Raw genomic sequence first — 10328 nt, 5'->3', positions numbered from 1 at the left:
CCTGATTCTGATGACTTGCATTGATTGGAATCAGACAGTAATGATGATAACGCCCACATTTTCAAATGGAGGAGAAAAAAAGTTGTCCTTTCTGTACAATACCACATGAAAGTGGTTGGTTTTTGGCATCTAATTCATCCAGCTTCCAGACACTTTACAAGAAAAACATTGGCGGCAAATTCCGTAGCTTGCTTGATTGACATTCACGGCACCCGAGGGTCTTGTGAGATGACGCTGGCTGCTGCCAGTTCATTATTATGAAAAAATGACAGAGAGGAAGGCGAGAAACACTTTTTATTTCAACAGACTTTCGCGCCGTCCCTTCCGTCAAAACTCTAAAGGCCGACTGCACATTTCCTATCTTCACAATAAAAGCCCTGCTTCGTGCTGCCTGCGCTAACAAAATAAGAGTCTTGGAAAGCTGGCGTGCACAAGTGATGTGCACGCCAGCTTTCTGAGGGATCGCTTGTGCACGCCAGTTTTCCGAGACTCTGTATTTAGTTAGCGCAGGCAGCATGAAGCAGGGCTTTTATTGTGAAGATAGGAAATGTGCAGTCGGCCTTTAGAGTTTTAACGGAAGGTACGGCGCGAGAGTCTGTTGAAATAAAAAGTGTTTCTTGCCTTCCTCTCGGTCATATTTTCATAATAATGATCTTGCAGCAGCCAGCGTCATCTCACAAGACCCTCCGGTACCGTGAATGTCATTTAAGTGACGTCTTGGTGAAGATTGATGATCACTCATTTTTAGGTCTATTTTTTTTAAAAGCCTGGCTGGAGATCGACTGACACACCCCCCGCGGTCGACTGGTAGCTCGCGGTCGACGTAATGGGCACCCCTGGTCTAGAGTGTCCTCATCCAGCGAAACCCAACGACATGACACAAGTACTGAGGGGGCGGACTATGTACGTGTTTACTCAAGGACTTGGGGGCTGAAAAAAAGAAAGAAAGAAAGAAAAAAAAAAAAAAGGTGTTTTGTTTTCAAATGTAATGTCTATCTACCTTTAGTGGCTTTCATTGTGGACAATAATCCAAGGAAACATGGAGCATTTTAGTATCGCACCTTTTTGCAGACTATAAACATAAAAAGACAACAAAAAAATAAATAAGATGTGTATAAAAATTAAAAAAAAGGAGTATTTGACAGACTTGTGGCCATAGTTTTGAGGGGTTGGAAGGACTAATGCTGTCTGAGGGCAAAGGTCAAGACAGAGGGGCCTACTTGTTTTTTTTATTATATTTTTTTTTCTTTTTCTTGCATTCATTTCATTGAACACGCCAGGCCACTGACAATTTACAAAATACTTTAGTTTCATTCTGGAGTTCGGAAAAAAAAAAAAAAAAATCAATGAATGGGAATGTTGTAGGGAGTTATATATATATATACATACACACACACACAGTTGTGGTCAAAAGTTTACATACACTTGTAAAGAACATAATGTCATGGCTGTCTTGAGTTTCCAATCCAACTCGTATTTTTTTTGTGATAGAGTGATTGGAGCACATACTTGTTGGTCACAAAAAAACATTCATGAAGTTTGCTTCTTTTATATATATATATATATATATATATATATATATGGGCCCTGGAATGAGGTGGCGACTTGTCCAGGGTGTACACCGCCTTCAGCCCGATTGTAGCTGAGATAGGCACCAGCGCCCCCCGCGATCCCAAAGGGAATAAGTGGTAGAAAATGGATGGATGGGCATATATTTAAGTATATTTATGTGTGTGTGTGTGTATATATATATATATATATATACATATATGTGTATATATATATGTGTATATATACATATATGTATATATATATATACATATGTGTATATATATACATACATATATGTGTATATATATATACATATATGTGTATATATATACACATATATGTGTATATATACATATATGTATATATATATATATACATATATGTGTATATATATACACATATATGTGTATATATACATATATGTATATATATATATATACATATATGTGTATATATATATGTGTATATATACATATATGTATATATATATATACATATGTGTATATATATACATACATATATGTGTATATATATATACATATATGTGTATATATATACACATATATGTGTATATATACATATATGTATATATATATATATACATATATGTGTATATATATACACATATATGTATATATATATATACATATATGTATATATACACATGTATGTGTATATATATATACATATATGTATATATATATACATATATGTGTATATATATACATATATGTATATATATATACATATATGTATATATATATATACATATATGTGTATATATATACATATATGTGTATATATATAGACATACATACATTTTCTACCACTTATTCCCTTTGGGGTCGCAAAGGCGCTGGTGCCTATCTCAGCTACAATCGGGCGGAAGGCGGTATACACCCTGGACAAGTCGCCCCCTTATCGCAGTATATGTATATAAATATATATATGTATGTGTATATACTGTATATATATGTATGTATATATATGTATATATATATATACACATACATACGTATGTATGTATGTGTATATATATATATATACACACATTCAGGTCAGGAAAAAACACTGAGGCTATTTCATCCCTACAAGCGTGTTTCGCCGGTTTCCCTGCTCTTCAGGGGATTTTAGGGGGGTGACTCTTGCAGTGTTTTAAAGCATATGTATATATTATAAAATGATGTTGTCAGGACATCTCTACTTTTCTTACCCGTCACATTTTCAGTAGACCCATAAAAAATTCATAAAAGAACCAAACTTCATGAATGTTTTTTTTTTTGTGACCAACAAGTATGTGCTGCAATCACTCTATCACAAAAAAAGAAGAAATTATTCTTAACTCAAGACAGCCATGACATTATGTTCTTTACGAGTGTATGTGAAGTTTTGACCACGACTGTATGTATGTATGTATGTATATATATATTTTTACATATGTATATATTATTTATACAAAAAAAAAGAGTACAAATGCTTCCATTTTTCAAAGTGCAGCACTTCCCGAAATGAAGATAACTTGTGCTACTTTAAGAACTCTGGGATCCAACAGTGTTGTCCCCTTCTGTCTTTATGTTGGACGATCGAAAGCCTGTCTCATTTATGTTGATTCTATATATTTTTACTTTATATATAAAAAAAAAAAAAGAACAAAAACAAAAGACAATTGCTCACTATCTTGCACACACATGAAAAGGTGGATCTCGTCTCAGGGAGGCCAGGGTTCCAGAGTACCAACTCCACATCATTTTAATGTACATTTTCTTTTTTTTTTTTTATTCTTGAGAATAATGTCAGCACTGAAAGTTATGGATTTGAGAAGGAGGAGCAAATACCTGACGTTTTTTTAAATCCGTAGCAGTTACGTAATAACCAAATAATGGACTTTGGAGTGCTTTATATATATATATATACAAATCTATATATGAAAATTGCTTTACATTTCGAAACGAAAACAAAATGTGGACTTTGATTGTTTAAATAATGGAAAAAAACAAACAAACGATGAGAGACCGTGAATAACATGATGCAAAATGCTGTTTGGTTTTTACCCTTTTTAGTGTTTTTTTTTTTCTTACTGAGGTCCCATCCTGACTGAATCAGGAGCGTCGTGCATTATTCTCTTACCTTCTTTCTCTCTTTGTCACTCATGGAAAAATATGATGAGTGTGTATGTGTGTGTGTGTGTGTGTGTGTGTGTGGAGGATGTGTGTGAAAACAAAGGTTGTAAAGGAACATGAAACTATGCACAAGTGTTAAGAGGAGCAGAAGAAGGCAATTTCATGGCCTCCACCGACTGTGGCCGATCTATTGCAGGGGTTTTATGGGATGGAGGAGGCCATCCGGTGTTTTTGGTTCTGTTTGTCCCGATTCCGATCGCGTTACATCACCATGCTGTGTATTCCTAAAAAAGGGAGAAAAAAAAAAAAAAGAAACCAATGAGCGTCTCACTATTTAGCACTGTGGGATTTCAGCCTGGTCGAGGTTTTTAATTGTTTTTTATGATTGTTTATTTGGATTTGGGAAGCGGGGATATCAGCGGGTGTTTGGAATTAGGGCTGCTTTTTTTTTTTTGGACTATTACAAAAAAAAAAAAATGTCTGTACTGAGATTTTAATGAAAAGTTAGTGGCTTGTAATGGTTTTATTTTCTTTACTTCTCTCTCTCTCTCTCTCTCTCTGTCTGTATATCTTTCTCCTCATAGAATGTGATTGTTGAAAAATGACATGCACCGTAACAACAAATGTTTTCATGAACTATGGAGCTTCTTTCAGATATAAATAAAATTGCAGTTTTTTTTCTTGGCTGTTAAAAAAAAAAAAAAAAAGTTTTTTTTTTTGCATTCACGCCACAAGTATGTTGATCGCAAACAATGCTTTAATACTGCAAAAGGCAAAGAAAATTAGTTTTTGTTCTCCAAACAATTCTGTACAGAGGGGTGGTATAGCTGGGTTGAACTTGAGGGTTCCTGGTGCGATCCCCGCTTCCACCATTCTAGTCACTACTGCCGTTGTGTCCTTGGGCAAGACACTTTACCCACCTGCTCCCAGTGCCACCCACACTGCTTTAAATGTAACTTAGATATTGGGTTTCACTATGTAAAGCGCTTTGAGTCACTAGAGAAAAGGCGCTATATAAAAATAAGTCACTATACAATCTCAGGTGTCAAACTCTGGCCCACCAGATTATTTCATGTGGCTGGCAATATATATATATATATATATATATATATATATATATATATATATATATGTATACATATATATGTGTATATATATATACATATATATATATATATACATATATATATGTATGTATATATGTATATATATATACATATATATATATATATATACATATATATGTATGTGTATATATGTATGAATATATATATGTATATATATATGTATATATATATATATGTATATATATATGTATATATATATATGTATATATATATGTATATATATATATATATGTATATATATATATATATATTCTTACCAAATGTATTTGTTCTTTTCATTTTGACAGAAAAAAAGTACATGTATTGATTAACCTTTAATATCTGTAAATACATCATCATACAATTCAACACTTTTTGGAGTTAAAATGAAAATATAAAATATCTGAGGTGCACAGAAAAAAACAATTCACATCCGAACTGCGATTTACATTAGATCCCATTCCAAATCAATTCATGATTTTTCTAAATCAAATGACAAAACATGTCATTTTGTATGTATATATATATATATATATATATATATATATATATATATATATATATATGTATGCATATAGGTTCAGGTCAGGAAAAAACACAGAGGCTATATCATCCCGACAAGCCTGTTTCACACATTTTCCTGCTTGTCATAGGGGATTTTATCAGAATAGGAAAACCTGCACTACAGGCTTGTCGGGATGAAATAGCCTCTGTATTTTTTTCAGGGGTAGAGCGGAATATACGCTAGGTCAGGAAAAAACACAGAGGCTATTTCATCCCGACAAGCCTGTATTGCAGGTTTCCCTGCTCATCAGGGGATTTTATTTTGATAAAATCCCCTATGACAAGCAGGAAAACCTGTGAAAACAGGCTTGTCGGGATGAAATAGCCTCTGTGTTTTTTCCTGACCTAGCGTATATTCCGCTCTACCCCTCTATTGAGTACTGTATAACGGATAAACAGTAATCTTGACATATATATATATATATATATATATATATATATATATATATATATATATTTATATATATACACCATATTTCCTTGAATTGCCGAAGAGCATATAGTATGCACCTGACTTGAATTACTGCCGGGTCAAACTCCCTTCCCAAAATAATTAGCGCATGCTTAGTATTACCGCCTGGTCAAACTCGTGACGTCACGAGTGACACTTCCCCTGTCATCATTTTCAAAATGGAGGAGGCTGATATCAATAGTGGTAATTTGAAATCGCATAAAGGGAGGAAGATTAAGAGCTATTCAGTAAGATTTAAGGTCCAAGCTTACATCACGCACACATTTTTACTGCATGCCTTTGGTAAGTGCCGGAGTGAGAAGAGGTTTTAAAATAATTAGCGCATGCTTACTTTTACCGCATGCCTTTGGTAAGCACAGGAGTGAGAAGAGGTTTTAAATTAATTAGCGCCCCGGCGGCAATTCAAGGAAATACGATATATATATCTATATGTATAGATATATATATATATTTTTTTTTTTTTTAGTTTTAGTTTTATCCTGTACTACCAAGAGCTAATGCAACGAAATTTCGTTCTTATTTGTACTGTAAAGTTCAAATTTCAATGACAATAAAAAGGAAGTCTAAGTCTAATATATATATATTCACACACACACACACACACACACACACATATATACGTTAGGTCAGGAAAAAACACAGACGCTATTTCATCCCGACAAGGCTGTTTCGTAGGTTTCCTTGCCCTTCATAGGGGATTTTAGGAGGGTGAGTCTTGTTGATTATAAAAATCTGTTTTTAAAAAGATATTTTCGGGCCATCTTAATGCAACCAGAAGGGGTTTTTCTCACCGGTAACTTGTTTTGAAAAAGTTTCATTACAATTACTATGCCAAATAACACATTGTGTCGATTCGGGGAATCGTTTCTGAATTGAACGGTCACCTGAGGAATTGGATCAAATCGTTAGATGCCCAAAGATTCATACTCCTCATAAATATCTGCTTGACTTATAATTTCAGATCAAGTTATTCATAAAATTATAGACTGTAAAAATGACAGCTCAGTTGACGGAATTTTAATGTATGAAAACTATAGTACCGTTTTTTTATTTACTGCTATGGGCTGTAAAAAAACCCCTCAAATTTAAGGTAAAACTCTGGCAAATGACTTGCCAGTTTTAATACTGCAAAGTCCTTTTTTTTTTTTTACAGTATATTAAAAAAAATCACATGCATAGGTAAGTGTATAATAATATCATGTACTCATATATTCATAAATCCAGAGTAATGTCGTGAAAAAAATATTTTTTTCTTGTTTTATTCTCAATTGAAAAATATATATATAACAATTATAAAAACCATTACTATGTAAGAAAATTAAATAATGTGTAGCTTCATACTTTTATTAGCTTTTTGTTTTATTTTTCAAGTGTTGTGCCTCGCACATGTTTATTATTTATGATTGTTTTTATTTCCTTGTGTTTGTGTGTTTGTTCTTATAGAAAATACACGGATATTTTTATTTTCATTGTTAAATATCTGTCTTGAATAATAAAAGAAAACAAGGTCGACAAGCGTGGTGTAAATAATGACTTACTGAATAACTGGCTTGATCGTTTACATTTATCAATCAAATCTTGGAGAATGATTAAATGTACAAAAACCCTTAAATTGATATCTCTGTTAAAAGCATTCAAAGTGGTTTAGGTAGCCCTTTTTGTCTTTTATTATTATTTAGTCATATTTAATACTCTATTTGTACTTGCTTTAATTTTCTTTCTTTGTTGTTTAAAGTGCCTTGACTGTTGTGTGAATTATAAATATATGCTGTTCAATAATAAAAAAAGAAAATTATAATAAAAAGAAAAACTTGCTGACATGTCCGAAAGCTGGCGCGTATTTGACCCTCAAAGGCTGCCGTAGTCACAGGAAGTAAGGGCCAGTTGGTAAGATAGCTAGCTAGCGAACTAACACAGTTTAAGCGAATAATAAGTATAATATACAGGATATTTTCTTAGAATTCTGCATTGTGTGCCACTTATATGGTTAACCGAACTACAATTCAACCTTGAGTCAAACGCGCGACGCAAGCCTTTGAGAGCCAGCGGAGGAGCGGGGATAATATCTGACAGCACCCAAAAAAAATCGCAATGCACTCTGGGACTTGTAGTATCACGGGTGAGTACGTCGTAACGCTACTAAAACAGTACATATATTGTATGTTCAAATGTTTTATAGGCAATACTTAAACTATTGATGTTCTTAAATGTGCTCTAATAAATTTAAAGTTAAAATTAAGTTAAAGTTATCATTAACTTAACTTCAATGGAGCACTTTTAAGAACGTCAATAGTTTAATTATAAAAACGATTACCATGTAGGAAAATTAAATAATGTGTAGCTTCATATTTTTATTAGCTTTTTATTTAAATTTTTCAAGTGTCATCCCTTGCACATGTTTATTATTTTTTGTTGTTCTTCTTTCCTTATGTTTGTGTGTTGCATTGTTGAAAAAATAACTTTAACTTTGATGTTTTATTGGCTCTACATAAACTATTTATGTTCTTAAAAGTGCTCCATTAAATTTAAGTTAATGTTAATTTTAACATTAAATTAACTTTAACTTTAATGTTTTGTAGGCTGTACTTAAACTATTGATGTTCTTAAAATTGCTCCGTTAACTTTAACTTTAACTTTAATGTTTTATAGGCTTTACTTAAACTATTGATGTTCTTAAAAGTGCTCAATTAACTTTAACTATGACTTTAATGTTGTATAGGTTCTACTTAAACTATTGATGTTCCTAAAAGTGCTCCATAAAAGTTAAGTTAAACTTAACTTTATCTTAACTTTAACTTTAATGTTTAATAGGCTCTACTTAAACTATTGATGTTCTTAAAAATGCTAAATTAACTTTAACTATAACTTTAATGTTGTATAGGCTCTACTTAAACTACTGATGTTCCTAAAAGTGTTCCATTAAAGTTAAGTTAAAGTTAACTTAACTTTAACTTTAATGTTTTATAGCCTTTACTTAAACTGTTGATGTTCTTAAAAGTTCTCCATTAAAGTTAAGTTAATGTTAACTTTAACTTTAACTTAATTTTAACTTTAGTTTTAATGTTTTATAGGCTCTACTTAAACCACTGATGTTCTTAAAAGTGCTCCATTAAAGTTAAAGTTAACTTTAACTAAACTTTAACATTAACATTAATGTTTTATAGGCTCTACTTAAACTATTGATATTCTTAAAAGTGCTCCATTAAAGTTAAAGTTAACTTTAACTTTAACATCAACTTTAACATTAACTTTAACATTAACTTTAATGTTTTATAGGCTCTACTTAAACTATTTATGTTCTCAAAGGTGCTCCATTAAAGTTAAGTTAAAGTTAATGTTAACTTTAACTTTAACCTTAACTTTAACTCTAATGTTTTTATAGGCTCTACTTAAACTATTGATGTTCTAAAAAGTGCTCTATTAAAGTTAAAGTTAACTTTAACTTTAAATTAACTATAACTTCAATGTTTTATAGGCTCTACTTAAACTATTGATGTTCTTAAAAGAGCTCCATTAAAGTTAATTTAAGTTAACTTTAATTTAACTTTAACTTGAATGTTTTATAGGCTCTACTTAAACTATTGATGTTCTTAAAAGAACTCCATTAAAGTTAATTTAAGTTAACTTTAATTTAACTTGAATGTTTTATAGGCTCTACTTAAACTATTGATGTTCTTAAAAGTGCTCCATTAAAGTTAAGTTGAAGTTAATTTTAACTTCAACTTTAACTATAACTTAACTTTAGGTTTAACTTAAAAAATTTTATAGGCTCTACTTAAATTATTGATATTCTTAAAAGTGCTTTAATTAAAGGTAAAGTTAACTTTAATTTTAACTTGAACTTGAACTTAACTTTAACTTTAATGTTTTATAGGCTCTACTTAAGCTATTGACGTTCTTAAAAGAGCTCCATTAAAGTTAATTTAAGTTAACTTTACCTTAACTTATATTTAATGTTTTATAGTTTCTACTTAAACTATTGATGTTCTTAAAATTGCTCCATTAATGTTAACTTTAACTTTAAATGTAACTTAAACTTTAATGTTTTAAAGGCTTTATTTAAACTATTGATGTTCTTAAAAGTGTTCCATTAACTTTAAAATTAAATGTAACTTTAACTTTTATTTTTTATAGGCTTTACTTAAACTTTTAATGTTCTTAAAAGCGCTCCATTAACTTTAACTTGAACTTTAAATGTAACTTAAAATGTTATGTTTTATAGGCTTCACTGAAACTATTGATGTTTTTAAAAGTGCTCCATTTAAGTTAAAGTTAACTTCAACTGTAATCTTTTATAGGCTACTTAAACTATTTATGTTCTTAAAAGTGCTCCATTAAAGTTAAGTTAAAGTTAATTTTAACTTTAACTTTAACTATAACTTTAACTTAACTTTAGATTTAACTTAAATGTTTTTTATAGGCTCTACTTGAATTATTGATATTCTTAAAAGTGCTCCATTAAAGTTAAAGTTCACTTGAACTTGAACTTAACTTTAACTTTAATGTTTTATAGGC

At 31.0% G+C, this 10328-nt stretch overlaps 1 protein-coding gene across 1 annotated transcript in view; it reads right to left on the bottom strand.

Moving 5' to 3' along the window:
* Positions 1 to 7363: 7363 nt before the first annotated feature.
* Positions 7364 to 10328, bottom strand: part of LOC133541561 (uncharacterized) — a 7930-nt gene continuing 4965 nt past the window's right edge. The window contains exon 4 of the mRNA XM_061885031.1: positions 7364 to 10328. This exon is cut by the window's right edge and continues 570 nt beyond it. The gene's annotated coding sequence lies outside the window, so the exon portion shown is untranslated.

Source organism: Nerophis ophidion, linkage group LG23, assembly GCF_033978795.1.
Source record: "Nerophis ophidion isolate RoL-2023_Sa linkage group LG23, RoL_Noph_v1.0, whole genome shotgun sequence".
NCBI lineage: Eukaryota > Metazoa > Chordata > Actinopteri > Syngnathiformes > Syngnathidae > Nerophis > Nerophis ophidion.
The sequence above is the reverse complement of the archived record's forward strand: the minus strand, read 5'-3'. Positions and strand labels throughout refer to the sequence as shown.